The sequence below is a fragment of the Vanacampus margaritifer genome, chromosome 17 (genome assembly GCF_051991255.1).
Source record: "Vanacampus margaritifer isolate UIUO_Vmar chromosome 17, RoL_Vmar_1.0, whole genome shotgun sequence".
NCBI lineage: Eukaryota > Metazoa > Chordata > Actinopteri > Syngnathiformes > Syngnathidae > Vanacampus > Vanacampus margaritifer.
This window is the reverse complement of record NC_135448.1, coordinates 9576762-9594570: the sequence shown is the minus strand read 5'-3', so window position 1 is coordinate 9594570 and position 17809 is coordinate 9576762. Positions and strand designations below refer to the sequence as shown.

Genomic DNA, 17809 nt, shown 5'->3' with positions numbered 1-17809 from the left:
TTTCCATCGCTACCACCGTAAATGAAATGCATTCATCCGTCAACACCTTTAATCAGATCATCAAAACTGAATGTGTTCCTTCCTTGGCCTGAAATGGAATGCAGTAGTCACCGTTAAAAAAGATAGAAACAAAAGTCAGAAAAATATACACGATCTCATCTTTTATTTTGCCCTTCTACAAAGTTTACAAAACATAAGCTGTTACTCTCAGAGAGGATGAGTTAAAATAATATATATGAAAAAAAGTAAACAATTATTTTTTTTTCTGGAGAGCTCAGTATTGTTCATTCGGTAATTTTACCGATTTGACATGTCATCATCATTGCTCTCTCTTTTTTATTATTATTATTTTTTTAATTATATATATATTTTTGTATGTGTGTGCGTGTGAGTGTGTATGCATTAGTTCACTTAAAACCTATTAAAAAATCCCATACCGTTCACCTAAACCGAACACTTCCAGCCAGAGTCGTGAGGCCATCAGGAGACCAGAGGAAGGACCAAAGAAAGGAAAGTGAAATCCAGCACCAACCAGACACCACCCACCGGGCCACCAACCAGAGTCCTTCACCAACCCCAGAAACATCTAAATTCCAACAAATCAGGGAGACCTCAAGAGACCAAAGGAGAGACTGAGTTCCTTTTTATTTCTAACAGCATACTGAAAATACCTTGCGCTCGACTCTGACCCGCAAACTGCAAAAGTGTACCTCCACCTAATATGTGTTCACGTGTCTCCTCCCTCTCTATGGTCTTCAACCAAGTAATCCTTCCGAGACCACTGGGGTGTTAAGGAGGGACAAAGACTGCGTCTGTGTTGCGCAGGAGCGAGCAGGCAAGTGGAGGTGAGGGATTGAGTTCATGCCGTCTGTACAGCGTGTCACCAAGCGAACATCCCCAGCTCGCCAGCAGCTATCTTTAACCTGATTAGCAAGCCAGTCAAGATGGATATAGATGCGTCAGGTGTGCGGCCGTCAAAGTCGGAGATATTTGTTCCCGTGGAATTTTGACAGCTGCCTTTCGGTGGTGTCATGACGAAAAGTGTTTTCCATGAAGAAATGCCCTTTATATATATATATATATATATATATATATATATATATATATATATATATATATATATATATATATATATATATATATATTTTTTTTTTTTGCTTAATGCCTTTCCGTACTTTTTTACAAGGATGAATTTGAATAGTTGCCCATTAGACTTGGAGGGGTTTATCATTTACTAGCTTAAAAATAGAATCAGTACATGATACTACTGGGAGGAGGTTTCTTAATAAATCCTGAAATTTTAAAGCGAAAAATTTAGGGTAGGAAAAAGAAAGTATCTGCTTATTTCCCCCCCAAAATGCAAGTTCATCTGTGAAACCCAGTGGCGGTAATGTTTTGGGCTTAAATGACTTCTGAGATGGGCTCACTAATTGTTGTAACTAGGGGTGTCAAAATTAGTGCGTTCATTTTGAGCAAATTGAAAGTTTCTTTAATGCCACTAGTTGTTTTTTTTTTTTTATGCGTGAGTAATGACCTTACTTGGAAAGCCTGTATTCCAGTCACAACGCAGCAGACGCATCCAAGTCAAAGTTTAGGAGTAATAAATTTAATAAAAATGCATATATTTGTAGAGACTGGGGTCAAGTTGTATTTTACAATTTAAAAAATGTGCAGAATTTCACAAGTTCCTTCATGTTAAAGATTGGATAGCTCTTAATATGAAAATAAAATGCACTTGAAAAATGACCAACACAAATCAATATCACACTTTTTTTTACTGTACAGTACATATTTTTAATTTTAACTAAATTTTATGAATTATTATAAAATATAATTTAAAACATGCAGCTATATTTGTATTAGTTTAACATTTTTTGCCCCACTTTTATGTTAACAAGAGTATGAAAACTTAGGAAAAAATATTTTATTGTACATTTACAACAGATCAAATTTGCGATTAATCGTGAGTTAACTATTGAAGTCATGCGATTAATTACGATAAAAAAAATTCATCGCCTGACACACCTAGTTGCAACACATGATAGCAGCTGCAAAATTAAGCCTACAAAATGCATTTTGTTTGCCATTTAAAAGAAAGATGCATCCAAACCGTTTGACCAAAGGCAACAAGTGGAATTTTTTAGGTGATAAAATTCATTCTCAAGACTTAAACCCTATAGAGCAGTGGTCCCCAACCTTTTTTCCACCACAGACCAGTTTGGACCGGAAACTTTCCATATTTGTCTGTTTTTGATTAATTTTGCTAACTTGACGATTAGCATCAGCGCTACGCGACTGAGATAATTAGCATCTTGACATGCGTCAAGAGTCCGTCGTAAACAGAGAGAATCCGGTCACTTAACAAAATAAAATATTTTTAAGTCCTGGCTAATCAATTTAGCGGAAGTACAGTAAAAAAAAAAAGTTATTCTTTCAACTGCGCGGCCCGCCCTGACCCGGTCCAAAGCTTGACAAATCATCACAAAAGGAGAACACAAAAGTCTGATGATGTCAATGAGTCACAGCCTTGATACAGTTGTAAAGTTCACTTAAATCTATTTTAGGATTAACCGCTGTCTGCTGTGTTTCGTTCCAAATGATACAAACCTTAAGATCCGATCCAGAAGTGAATGAATGAAAACTGAAATCTTAATCGGCTTGTCTCGCATTCATCTTTTGATGTCTTATATTTAAAGTCGACAGTGAATATAACGGAATTGGCCACCGTGTTTATTCTTTAAGAGTAGTGTTCTCGTAGTTGAAATAACACTCTAATAGTCTGTTCAGGGCTTTTGTCAGTTGATTTCGACAAGTGCCGACATCACCCTAGAAGGTGATGGTTAATGCTGAATGTAGTGAGGGAGGACAGAAACCAAAGCATTTAGATCAGTTGTACAAATGGGGTCACTTCCTTTCTGACAATAATGAGGGCGCGCACTTAGGGTGGACTATTGTAGGGTATCCGGCCAGTCTGCCCCCAAGGACAGAGCAGGATGGAAAATGTATTGCACTAAAATAGCCCACGCATGCCCGCGTCATTCACAGAAATGTACTAATTGTAAGAAATGACTGGCGTTGCATCACCCCGATGATCACAAAGGTCATCGCTAATAAAAGTCACCATTTTATGTAATATCACCATCTGCCTAATCTTGATGAAAGCTTATTGTATAAGCCAAGGGGTAAAGCGCACACTCAAGGAGGTCTTGTGTGTGTGTGTGAGTTTAAATATCTCATTAACATGTATCATCCGAAGGGTTGGTGCCTGAAAAGTTATACAACCACTAATCTTACCTAATGGAAGCATTACTGTGGGGAGGGGGGGAGGTCTTCTGGGTATAATGTGCACATTGAGCAAAACTCAGCGCATATAAAAGGCCAAAAAATCAGCCGAAAGGAGATTTTGATGGATACTTTTACATTGCTATGCATTTTTTTTTCTCAGTAAGATGTTTCTTTTTCTATTCAAATTCATTTTAGGTGACCTCCTCACACCCAGCTGATTGCTGAGCAAATTGTTCGGTTTGCTTAAAACCTAGGATTTTTTTTTATTGTACATTTAGAACAGATATGAAATTTGTGATTAATCGCGAGTTAACTAGTGAAGTCATGAGATTAATTACGATTAAAAACTTTAATCGCCTGACGAATTTTTAATTATGTTTTTTTAATTCATTCACTGCCATTGACGGCTATAAACGTCAAAATTCATTTTAACTATTTCTATTAGTTTATTTCCCCCCCCCACTTTTGTTAACAAGAGTATGAAAACCTAGAATTTTTTAATTTATTTGGTACTTTTATAACACATATAGAATTTGTGATTAATCGTGAGTTAACTTGTGAAGTCATGCGATTAATTACAATTTTAAAAAAATGATCGCCTCTTGCCCCCAATTTTTAATAATCTTTTTGCAGTGAATGAGTTAAACTTGACCTAGTCCTACAAACGCGGAGAGTTTTAATCCACAATACGTACAGTTCTATATCCTCTGGACAGGGCTATGATATGACATCACTGTCTTTGGGCATTAGTGAGCTGAAGTGAGATAGAGGACGAGTATTACATCATCCTGAGCCAAGCGCACGATGATTAATTAACGAGACTGTCAGCCATGACGTGTTGTGTACATGAGAAAAGAGGAGTAGGTGCTGTTCTGATGGCAACATTCAGAATGTGTGTTTGTGTACAAGAGAGAGAAATTAAAAACATACAGACCTTGCAATGGCTTATACAAGTGACAGGAATAAATAAAGATGGGGATTTTTTTTAATACCCATATAAACTGTGGTCTATGCAAGTACTTGGTTATACAGCTCATCATTTGCATAAAAAAAGAAGCTTTTACTAGGCATGACTTGTTTACAAAGGCTAAAAGTGAAACATTTTGAAGGTCATGAATTTTGTCTAGCTTTCCTGGTTTAACTGGTTTGATGGAGAAGTCGATTATGTAACGACCAGAAATGAGAAAGAAGCCTGTAGGGGTGGGGGTGTGGTGGGGGGAGGGTCCAGCTCAGAGCTGCAGGTGCAGCCGCTGCGGGAGAATTGCCTGTTTTTAACTCCATGACTGTGCAGATAAGTTTATAGCCTCGTACCCAGATGCACCCGAGTTTTTATTTTAAATAGTACTCTGTAATACTGTACTTACTAAAACATACTAATAACTTACTAATAATTAAGAATGTAAAAAATTAAACAGTCCAGCATGATGAATTCATTGTAGCTCTTTCTGGTGACGCAAAACAACTGTACGACAAGATGCAGTAATATTAGTCATTCTTTGCAGAGGATAAAGAATATGTGTCTATAAGTATTGCTATATTGTCTGTGCTGTTCTGTGTTCAAATATCTGTTGCTTAAAGGATTCCAACAGCACCACATAGCAATTCATTAGCCTGGCTATGGCATGCCCTGGTATGTGTAAGAATGAAGCTAGCATACTTAAGGACAAAGTTATATGGTTGTTTGAAATACTCAATGTGTAATTGGCTTTATTTTATGATTAGTTTGACAGTGAACTTCAAATGGCAGCGGCAATTGCCCACTATCTGTCAAACTACTGATTGTAGTGAAGTGACTTGAGTTTTTCCCAACATAAAGCGCCACTCATATTTAATAATTTTCCTCACAAGTCAAAGCAAAAAATGCAAAAGGAGGCTTGTATCTCAAAACCAGGGAGGGAAGTATTCTGGGACTTCTGGGTTAGGCGATTTACAGCTCTTTAGGGTTTGATTTTAAGGTCTTTCGTGTCTGCTGGCAATGTTTGTATATATAAAAAAAAAAATATATATATATATATGTACAGTAATGTTTTACTAGATTTTCATTTCACTAGATTATTGTTAATGTCGATGATTGCCCATCTAGTGACCTTCCTTGCTATACCTACCCCTACTTCAGATAATCCATTGGTGTGGCTGCTTTAGAGTGCCTCGTTGTTGGCTGTGAGTGTGTGCATGTCACGTAAAGAAAAGCATAAGAATGATGCTTTTTTTTTTTAAGTCCGATGTGACAGTCAGGGCCTTGCACGCCTTGAGAGCGCCTCATTGTCACAGTGTGGAAAAAAGGGCCAACAATGACCTGGTGAGATATGTTTTAGCCACTGGAGACTTTAAGATTTAGATAGCAATTTATTTTCATGGCTCATTTAGTTGTGTAGGTATAAGAATGATACTAGACCAGGGGTCTGCAACTTGCGGCGCTGGAGCCACATGTGGCTCTCTAGTCCTTCTTCTTTACAATTGGTAAAAAATATATATATATAGTTTTACATATTTATTTGAAATTTTTACATTAAATATTCTTTGAATTAAGTAACAATTTAGATAAAAACATGAATATTTAAATATTTTTTAAAAAGTCAGTCCAAATTTGTAAGTTCTGTCAAAAAAACTAACGAAAGGGAGATGAAAAAAGTTAAAATTACCATGTAATGTACACAAAATGGCAACAAAAAGTCAGAAATAACATTTTTAAAAAGGCAAAAAAAAAACTTTCAAAAAGTAACTTCTGGTATAAAATGTCCAAAAACAAAAGAAATCCCCAAAATGACCATAAAATGTCCTCAAAATTGCCCAAAAAATGTCAGAAAATTAATACAAAAAAGTAAAAAGAAAAAAAGTCAAAAACAGCCATAAAATGTCTAAAAAGGAAGAAAAGAGGTAGAAAATTACCACATGTACATAAAATTGCTAAAAAATGTCAGAAATTCGACAGAAAGGCATAGAAGTTTAAAAACGCATGAAAAATTAAGTCTGATAAATTATTTAAAAAAATAAAAAATAAGACATAAGGTAGAAGAAAATGAATCTAAAAATATTAGATGTTTTCTGTTCTGGTGCACCTCTAAATTAACTCTTGGGCCCTCAGTAGATTAGATTATTTTGTTTATTACAATGTTCAAAGGTTTTGTGGCTCCAAACTTTTTTTTGGGGTTATTTGGCCTAAAATGTCTCTTTTGATAAGAAAGGTTGCTGACCCCTGTACTAGACGAAGCACCATGCAATTTACCAGGTCACAGAAGTAAGATGTACTGTATTTCTTTTCATTTTACAGAGACGTGAAATTTGCATTCTCATATTTAGAAGTACACGCATTGCTAATCAAATCACATGCATGCAGTTGGAGAGTTAAGTGTCTTGCTCAGGAAGGAAACCAGCCCCAATATCCACCATTTTTGACTGCAATAGCTTCTTAACGTCGCAACAATTCCGTCCCTCAAGTCCCTAAGGAAAGTCATGTAGTCCTTTGTTGTAATCCTGTCATCATGTTAGAATGGAACATTTTGTAACGTTTGAATGCTCTTGGAGTCTTGGGGATAGTGTGAGGACAATCCCGCCGAGTAAAGCACTTCCCGCATCATTCATTTGAGAGGAAAAAAGGCGCCTGTAGGTGACCTTATCAGCGTCTCTGACCTCCTGCATTCCTGCCTCATGAAACAAAGTCAGTTAGTCTTGTGAGTGCACGTGAAAGCGCACAGCGTGTCTCATGAGGTTCAACAAATCCAGCATGTGCAGGAAGATCCATGAGTTGTATTTACTACAAAAAAAAACTTTTCATGTTCTTCATCCAGGAAAAGTTCAGGTAAGATGTTTAAACAAAAGTTGACTTTGCTAACAGTAATGTCAACAAATACTGTATGACTGATGCTCATTTGGACAAGACTCCGAGCCAAGATCCATTATTACGCTATTTGCACATAAAAAAACAGGTCAACATCAGGAGAAGTAAACAGACAGAAGCATTTTATTGTGCTATTATTGCAAATGTGATTAAAAATCTTTATATAATTTTCCAGCTACGCATATAGACTGTCATCTGTGTTCATGCTCACAACGGCGCAAACTGTAGGTTAGACTGCACTACGTGTCATACTTACACCATGTAAATCTTGGGCGGTGCGCAACGCAACTCCATGCGGTGACAGGTTAGTCCCGATGTTGGTAGTTTTACACTGCGGGAGTGTTCACAACCAACTTTAACTCATTCACTGCCATTGACGGCTATAGACGTCAAAAATTCATTTGAACTATTTCTATTAGTTTAACATTTTTACCCACTTTTGTTAACAAGAGTTCAGTCTGATTGCTGGAGCTCTTACATAAACTAAAATGTCTGCTCGGAGAACCGAAAATCTTGTGACAAATGAAAGCCCTGCAGTTTCTTTGAAACGTGTTAATGCATGGCTGCGTACGTACTTGATTGAGGATACTCTTGTCAGCTTGCCTGAGGTGCTGCACTCAGTGAAGAATTTGAACTCCTCACAACCACAAGGGAGGTTCTACTTTTATGTCAGAGACCCTTGGCTTACGTTCAGCTCATTCTTTTCTTAATGTAGATGGGGTTGTATAAGAAGTGAACTATTCTCTTGCACAAAGTCATTATTGGGGTTAATGTTACTGGAGCATGACTGAAAGTACAGTGGAAGGTTGTAAGAAGGATGTGAATTGGTCCTGCAAATTTAAATTTGTGCCTGCAAATATCTCCAGCTGACACTTTTACTTTTGATTAAGTCCACATTGAACTGAATAGACTGGTGGAATCTGTATTATACAGAAAAAAAGATCAGGCCAAAACAGTGGTGCCTGGGGGCCATTTGGGGCCCGTGGTTCAGCCCTAAGCGTCCCGAAGCATATTCTAAAATTAACATTTAACATCACTTGTGTGGTTTTCTTGATTGTTCTAATTACTTTCTACGCCGGGTGTCAAAACAGGGTAAGAGAAGAAGTTGATTTTCATATCATGAAATTTACATTCCATTGAAACCAAGGTAGAACTTTTTGGCCATTATTCCAAAATGTCTGCCTGATGCAAACACAAAAGAACATCATACCTACTGTACAGTGATGCATTGTGGTGGCAGCATCAAGCTTTTGGGCTGTATTTATTTAGTGTGAATTTAGAAAAAGGTTGCAGGAATGATGAACAGTTCAAAATAGCAGTCAGTATTAGCAGAAGACCTCGAAATGTCAGGAAAAGCCTACTAGAACAGCTCAAATGTATTTGGATTTAATCAGGAGCATTTTAAATGGTGGCAAGTGCTCTCTCACTTTAATTTATCATGAATTTGAATGTTTTTGATGAATTTTGAACACATCCCAGTGAAGAGGATGAGAGGGTGTGCACACTTGTGCAACCACATTATTGGAGTTTTTTTTTTTTAATCAATTGAGTTGTACAAGATACACATTAATGGAGAAAAACGTTTTGAAATGAATTATCTTGTTTATTTTTTAAAATATCCACCTTATTAACTCATTCACTGCCATTGACGGCTATAAACGTCAAAAATTAATTTGAGCTATTTCTATTAGTTCAACATTTCCCCCCCCACTTCTGTTAAGAGTATGAAAACCTAGAAAAAAATATATATTTTACATTTAGAATATATATAAAATTTGTGATTAATCGTGAGTTAACTAGTGAAATCATGCGATTAATTACAATTAAAAATTTGCCAATTTTTTTTTAAAATTCTTATTAATCGCATGACTTCAATAGTTAACTCACGATTAATCACACATTTTATATCTGTTCTAAATGTACAATTAAAAAAAATCTAGGTTTTCATACTCTAGTTAACAAAAGTAGAAAAAAAAGTTAATATAAATAGTTACAATGATTTTTTTTTTACGTTTCTAACCGTCAATGGCAGCAAATGAGATAATTTATCTTAATGCATTGCTTCTTTTCTCAAAGTTCAGATTGGGTCAGAGATAATGGAGGTAATTTAATTGTGCCCTGTATATAAAACTAGCCCAAAAATACTTGGTACGTAATTACTTACCTCATGTGGAACTGGGCTTCTCTCACAAAATGTAACATTAGTAGTGCAAAAAGGGATGGTTATGAAAAGTACTTTTGCCATAAAGTACACTTGCACAATTTAAAGCCACGTCATTAAATCTAATTATTGTCAATCCCCTTGGAATGAGTTTACTTCCTTATCTTCAGTTTGAGCAGAAACACCCAAAAGAAGTCATCATTTGTGATGCGTGGCAGCTCGTGGGAGGTGATGTGGGACCAGATTGTCTGCTCGACGGGCGCCAAATCTGATTCACTGGCAGGACGGACGATACGATAATAAGCAACATTTTGCTATCACTTCCGAAATCCTCTGTTGATGACGAGCGGAGCATGATGACGTGAAGATTGAACGGAAAGTTTTGAAATTATGTGCAAGTTGTCTATTTAGTGGATAGATCATGTGAGCTATTCATAAACATCTGATTGGGGACATTGTTAGATTTGCATTTTTTAATCGAGCAAAAAAAATAAATAAATCAAAGGTGGCTCAGCTGGAGTGCAACGCGGGACAAGCTTGACCACAGGCACCCTCATGGTTAAATATCACCTCATGTCCATGTTATACAACCCCAGTTTCAGTGTACAGTTGACTTCTTATGTAACAGCTTCAGCCAAGTAATTGAATTATTTGTAAGCAATATAACGGGTCAAGTGCTCTGGCATGATTTCCATTAGTACATTTTAGCTAAGTGCTTGTGCCCCGTTTCACTGACCACGGTCATTTATCGATAAAAATAAATGCATGTCACGCCATAACTGGTTTACATTTGGTGATGTTAGCAGGAAGTCATGAGCATTCCGCCACAAGGTCAACAGAGTCATTTAAAAGCCGACAACTTGGGAGTGTCAACAATGACGCATGTCAACAATCTAGATCGATAGCATTATTCTGTCGGTAAAATCGTATAGGTTATATATTGTGTGTGCAGGCAATTTTTTTTTTCACCTTTTAAAACAATTCTTAGGTGTCTTACTGATATTTGATGTTTCGGTGTTTTTTCGCATGGCTTCATAATTGCTCATTTTATGGCCAGGCGAGACATGGGTGGAAAATCCAGTATTATTATGTAAATTGGCCAGATTGTGACATCAGAGTTCGGCAAAATTCGCAACAGGTCGCTTGAAGACCCAATCACTAAACATTTGGCAATGGCAAAGGTTTTGGGGCTTCACATAATAAAAATAGTCAGGAAGGTGATGAAGTACGTCTTGAAGCTTGGGTGTGCGAATAGAATCAACAAAGGCATTCTTGCAAAATACATGCAAATTATGTTACCGGTTCTTTTAACCGAGGTCACAGGCAAGCCTTTACGCCTTAAAATTGAAATGAAGCTTGTTCAATCTGAATGTTTTAATACTTAACTTGCACTATGAAAAATGTCTATTTTGACCTGATTAGTAAATGTTGAACTTGACTGAGTAAGAATATTTTTACAATTGTGTTGTGAAATAATTTTTTTTATAAAATCTTACATTACAGACGCTGCGTAATTACGGAAGAATATTTTTCCAGTTGTCTTGTGAAATAAAATTTGAATAAAATGTTAATAAAAATAAATAAATAAATACATTTAATTACATTTTGACCTGATTAATAAATGTTGAACTTGACTAAGATTCTTTTTTCCAGTTGTCTTGTGAAATAAAATTGTAATTAAATTTAAAAAAAAATTAGTTTAGTAAATCAAGTACAGTAAAGTAAATCACTACATACAATAAATAAATAAATACATTTAATTACATTTTGACCTGGTTAGTAAACGTTGAACTGAACTGAGTAAGATTATTTTTCCAGTTGTTTTGTGAAATAAAATTTTATTTTAATTTTATTTTATTTTTTATGAATATAAATAAATAAATAATTAGATAAATAAGTAAATAAATACGTTTAATTACAAATTGTATTCAATTTTAATATAAATAAATAAATCATTAGATAAATAAGTAAATAAATACGTTTAATTACAAATTTTAATTTAATTTAATTTGAAATTTAAAGCTGTTAGGCCATTTAAACTCAACATTAATACATTTCTGATGTTCCACTCATGAGGGGGCTCAATTTCAAACCATCCCCTGCAAAATGAGTCTCACTGCTGTTTTTGTGTACTGCACAGTGAAAATAATATATTACTGGGATATTTTGACAAAATGCTGCTCCAAATACACTTAATATGTTTATTGGAATGGCAAATCTAACTTAATAGTTCTTTTTTTTTAAGTTAACCCCAAAGTTGAAGCATAAAATTTATCATATCATGTCATACTTTGTCCGTTGTAGGTCAAATGTGAAACCTCATGGTAGAAGGCTCACCAGTTTAATACATATCAGTCATAAACTTGCCATGCACAAGGTTCATAAACTTAAGACGTTACTTCTGAAGAACCATTAAAAACAAGGCAAAATGCTGGCTTAGATGACTAGCGTGGCTATTGTTGCGCTGACTGGTTTTTACAAGCCCTTCTGCTTTCTCGTAGCTCAGGGATTCCTGAGAAAAAGGCACCTCTCATTCCAAACAATGCCAAGTTTGTCCAGGCGTCTTGTGAGCACCCACGCTGTTTGTTTGGCCAACGGAGGAGGAATTTTCCACTGTGTCTTTCCCGTGGAGAACAGCTTTTCTTTTCTCTGTTTCATAGACACAGGTGGAAATAGGTCACTGCAGTGCATGTGGCAATGTTTTCAACCACAGAATAATTACTGATGCATCTGTATGAGAATGTAACTTCGCTTTGTTTACTTCTTGTGACCTGATTATTAGCACATGCGTGCTCATGCAGTAAATATTTGCTCGTTCACAGTGTCAATTAACTTACCTCTCAGTGTTTCGAAAGTAAGAGCAGGGTGTCACCGAGTTGACGCATTACTTTTGTAACTGCCGGTTGGAGAACATGCATGCATGTTAATAGCTTTAAAATACTAGTTATGCCAACTAGGTTACTCCCATATATGTGTCAAAGTGAACCTAAAGCATGCCCTCTCAACAACAGAGGCCTAATCCTCTTTTAATAAATGCTTGGCAAGTTGGAATCCTGACTTGAACTCGATAAGTGACTCCACTCTAATCTTACTCCAGCTGGAGGATTTACACAGCCTGTGCTCGCACACCGCAGCAAAATGAATCATCATTTTTCAAAACAAAAAAGGATATATCACTGGCATGGTTTGAGTTGTAGACGGAAATCGATTTTGGGAATGCAATGCACAATAAATTTTATTGGAGACAGTGGCACATGACAGGAGGAGGACAGGAGTGAGAGGACTGACGGGTCGCCAGGCAGTGCCCCAATTTCTAAACAGGGAAGGGGAAAAAAGCAGCTATGGTAAACAAACTATGCTTCTATATTTGGAGGGAGGGGGGCACAGTGTGAGAGCTGGAAAAAAAACACTCAGCATACAGGACATTAAAAAAAAATGCATGAATGTATTTTGGGTGAAAATCTAATGGGATTTAGAAGAGTTTGTAATGCAACTAGCGCTAATGGTGACATAAAATGAACTGGTAGTGCTTTAGTAGTAGATGTAATGTGTGAGTGTAGAGGGACATTTCAATGCACTCATGGGATATCGAACCAATCTTCAAATGGCTTTTCATAGATAGTCCAAAAATGTTGCTAGAGGCAAGTTTGTAGACTATTTGGACATCGCTATATTTTTATACACAAATTTTTTTCTTCCTAATGACCTTCATGAGCGTTCAAGAAATGAAGGAAGTTGGCATACAGCCTGAGCTCGTGACTCCACAGCAAACAGCTGGTTGATTTAAGCAGTTGGCTGATCAAAGCATGAAGATCAGACCTCAGCTTTCACCTTATGTTGCTGCAGAGCCTTTCAAGTTGGAGTGCTACCATCGGTTGCATATTGCACTCTCTGCTCTCTCTGGAAAATAAAAGGGTGTTACTTGTTAGTGTGAAAGATGACCTGACCTGTAAATAGGCTTTTAAATAACATCTCAAAATCTGATTTTGGCATTTTTTTGGTGACATTTTATGGTAATTTTCTACATTTCTTCTTCCTTTTTGGACATTTTAAGAAATTTTTAAAACTTTGTCAGCTACCTTTTGTCTCTCTTTTTTGAATATTTCCAATTTAAAAAAAAAAATCTAAATTATTAATTCATTTAAAGACAATTTTATCTTCTTTGCTTTTTTTTTTTTTCCCTTTCCTGCCTTTTTTGCTATAAATTTTCTGATACTTTTGGCAATTTTGTGGACATTTCATGGTAATTATTTTTTTCTTTTAGGATATTTTATGGCTACTTTGAACATTTTGTCTGCCTTTTTAATTAAATTCTTTGGACATTTTTGCAACTTCATGGACACATTGTGGTACTTTTCTGCCTCTTTTATTCCTTTAAAAATATATATTTTATGTCCATTTTTTTAAACACTTTTTTTCTACCTTTTGCTATCATTTTTCAGATATTTTGGCAATTTTTGTGGGACATTTTATGGTAATTTTCTACGTTTCCTCTTCCTTTTTTTTTACATTTTAAGTAATTTTTTGTCTGTCTTTTTAAGATATTTTCTTTTTCATTTTTTATCTAAACCATTAATTCATTTAAAGACTATTTCATCTCTTTCTTTTCTTTTTTTCTTTTCTTTTTATTTAGAGATCCACAGGGAACCACAGGAGACACATGTGGCTCCAGAGCTTCAAGTTGCAGATCCCTGGTGTGGATGAACTTGACCGACATGCACAAATTCCTAACCTCAACCTTTTAGTTAGGAAAATCTACAAAAGGTGAGCAATGTCTCAAGAACCAATTTTCAAGCCAGTGCATAGAAGAACAAAGACTAACAGCATACAAGAAAAGGGCCATTAAAAAAGAACAACAATATCTTAAATCAAAAACACCGAGCTACACGTGCCTTCACGATCACGTTCGCTAATTTGATCACCAGAGTGGATGCTCTGAGCTGAATCATGAGACTCGCGGAGAGTGATTGCTGGTCTGGACCACCTCACGTTCCACAATCATATGACTTAAAAAGCGATGTGTGTGTATTTACCAAGCTGCTGACATGCATGGTGTGCGTCAGCAGTCAGTGTGAATTCTCTGCACACTTGCATTTTGTACTCAAGACTTTATCCACATGCATTCCTGAGCAGGCCACATGAGACGACTTATGCTAACATCCTGCAAGACAGTTATATAATGAGACTGACCCCCCCCCCCCCCCCCCCTTGGGAATACTCAGTGATATTCAACATAAAACATCGAGGTGTCAAGGTTCAGAAATAATGTGCGCATTTTCGGAATATTAAGGTGTGGCCCAGCCATTTTGTCGATATCAATATTCTGACTCTCATCAGATGGGGGGCAAAACAATGGATTATGCGTCTTTGTGTGCGCAATTGGGATTACTTTAGTGTCAGTGCATGATTCTGTGCAGTAATTCTCCAACAAAACCATCATTTACGAGAAAAAAAAAAACAATCCTCTTCACCACGGAGCTTAAACAGCAGATAAAGTGTAGCAGGGGAGCGATGACGCAAGCGCAGGTGGGATTTAACAGTCTGCTTAATCTGACTTCATGAATGAAAGAGCAAGAGGATGAATGAAAGAAGGATGTATGGCAGCACAGCACTGGTGTATTCTCAGATCAGGATTTATTCTATCCACATCCTGTTGAAAGTCATTTATTAGGTTTCACTTGTGCAGCGGGATTTAAATGTCCTTGACCCCTCAGAAGTAATACATTTGGTGTAGCAGGGGGGGGCGGAGCCTCCAACATTTTCAGATTTGATCATTCTTTTTTTTTTTTTTTTTTTCTGGAGAGCATTCTTAACAGACAAAAATGTAACTGGCGGAGACTTATTTAGTCAGGACAAATGCGTCAGGTGTGCGCACGGAGCAATCAGTGACGTGCCTAAAGGTAGAATTCCTATGTCACAAATCACTCCCCGCACACTTGCTATATTGAACTTGGCCGCTTACAACTATGTTTGAGGTCTAATTATAGCAGATCTTCGCCGGCGATAACTTCGGACATCTGGTGTTATTCGCTTTTGTTACTCGTCCGCTGTTGAGAGAACCCCCGAGGGAGCCAAGTTCCCCAAGAGACGACACCTTGTTTTTGAGCTCTTGCATCACTGTCAATGAAATATTTTTGAGTGTTCTTGCAGTGCAAATCAAAACAATCGACATGTTAAATGAATACTTCTGTAATATTATATCAAAACCAAAAATATTTGTAAAATATTTATTTTTTAATATTTAATAGAGAAAGACTTTATCCATGTTTTTTCCGTTACATTTACCTGAGAAATTGTGTTTTAAAAGAAACCCATTTCATTTCTCAAAAAGAATTTCCAATTTAATATATTTTGTAGAAACTTTATTTGGACGTACGCCGCCATTGTTATTTACGTCGCAACGCATTTCAGTGCGTAGCGACGTAGAATGGCGGCTGGCTCTCTGCCGAGCAATGTGAAACGTCAATACAGAAAGCAAGGTAAGCCTCCGTAGCGTTCCTAAAGGGACGATCAAAACTCTTGAATGCGTCGGGGTGGGGGAGGGTGACTCTCCCAATCGCATGTTGTTTCTTTAGGAACGCTACGAGGCTTACCTTGCTTTCTTTATTATAAATAACAATGGCGGCGTACGTCCAAATAAAGTTTCTACAAAATGTATTAAACTGGAAAAGATTTTTGAGAAATGAATCTCATAGTTATGTTATTAACAACCAAATAAATAATATAGAGCCAACTTGTCCTTACAGTCGGGGTTTCTTTCAAAACACAATTTCTCACTTAAATGTAACGCAAAAAACACGAAAAAAGTCTTTCTCTATTAAATATTAAAAAATAAATATTTTACAAATATTTTTGGTTTTCATATAATATGACAGAAGTAATCATTTAACATGTCGATTGTTTTGATTTGCACTGCAAGAACACTCACTCTCTCTCAATAATGCGTTGCGACGTAAGTAACAATGGCGGCGTACGTTCAAATAAAGTTTCTACAAAACGTATTCAACTAGAAATGATTTACCAACTAAATAATAAAATTAATTACTCCATCAACGGCTCAAACAGTAGAACAAACGGTGAATTTCCTTTCAACTATAGAACCGTAACTGGGAAGAATGTTCAGGAGTGTTTAAGCTCAGTTAGACTTAAAAGTTAATTCCATGTGATTTAGGCTTCGGATAATAGACTTAAAGGCATCTTAGTGCAGCTTTGGTCGTCTCTTCAAAATTAGCCCTCTAATCACCAAGTTCACTGATGAGGAAACATGTCAGATAATCACATTTTCAGCTAGTTAGATTAGTCAATTGAATTGTAATGTATTGAATGAGGATGTGTCCTCAGATGAAAATATTCTTTTCTCAGATCTGGGTCATTTTATTAGATTATGTTGCATAATATTTGATATATATATCTTTACCATTATAGGATGATTAGTCTGTAGTGACATGTAGAAATGCATTTTATTTGGTTGCAGATCGCAGACCATTGAACTCACAACGTGAGGAAATTACTTTTAAAACTATTCTTGTGGTTATATTGACCACTGATTAATATGGTCAATTTAACCATGCTCAAAATTCTCCAATACTTTAATGTATTAATAAAAAAATTGGGGGGGGATTCTGACTCAAATCAATACAATTTTACTATATTTGTAAAGGAAGTAAACCCATAAAGTTTCTTTACAATAATATGTTGTATATTAATATTGCGTTTGTGGAATAGGAGTTAAGCAACAAAATCCAGCCATTTTTTACCCATCTCAGGGGGCGGCCATTTTGTCACTTGCTGCTGACTGAAAATGACATCACAGTTGCTCAGGCCTCACGTAACGACCAATCATAGCTCAGCTTCCAAGAACAGGTGAGCCGTGATTGGTTGTTACCTGAGCCCTGAGCAACTGTGGTGTCATTTTCAGTTGACAACAAGTGGCAAAATGGCCGCCCCTTGAAATCGATTACAATCGGTGGATTTTACTGCTTTGTTCTTATTCCACAAATGCAATATTAATCAGAATATTGTGTTCATATCACAGTAAAAAAAAAAAAAAAAATGCAGTGTCAAAGCTCAAAACGTGCATAATGTAATGGAAGTTTCCAACAATATTAAAATAATATACTCTTTATATTTTTGAAAAAGTACTTGGAGCGCTAAATAATTTATTAGGCGGTACTTGACGTTAAAGGTTAGCAAACTGCCAATCTAGAGCATTTCAATGTGGCTACTTGGCGAAAGAACGCACGAGAACCCTCTCACCCCACAGCTGCCACTACAATGCGTATACTGTAAAAGGATTAAATCCATCAGTGGAAAATTCTCTCTCTCTGACCATTAACTACAATTAATTGATTTTCCCAGTCGAGCCCCTGCGTAGATATGGGCAGTATTAAAGCCCAAATGGCTTTATTCATAGCAGGAGATCGAGTGGTTACACAGTGGCCAAAGTCCCAACAACACCCACAGGTAGGCCGGGAAACAGACGACCAATTATGACCACGGCTGGAGATCAGCATGTTCTGTCCCGG

The 17809-nt window shown here is 36.4% G+C and overlaps 1 protein-coding gene across 6 annotated transcripts in view; it reads left to right on the top strand.

Annotated features, from left to right (window-relative positions):
* The window catches only part of myo1g (myosin IG), a 124421-nt gene that overhangs the window by 11283 nt on the left and 95329 nt on the right, over positions 1–17809 (top strand). For 2 of the 6 annotated variants that reach the window (XM_077547954.1, XM_077547956.1), the window contains exons 2-3: positions 464–845; positions 13918–14048. The exons of 1 other annotated variant lie outside the window; for it this stretch is intronic. The gene's annotated coding sequence lies outside the window, so the exon portion shown is untranslated. The remainder of the gene's footprint in view (positions 1–463; positions 846–13917; positions 14049–17809) is intronic. 3 more of the 6 variants (XM_077547957.1, XM_077547959.1, XM_077547958.1) reach the window with 3 other exon arrangements.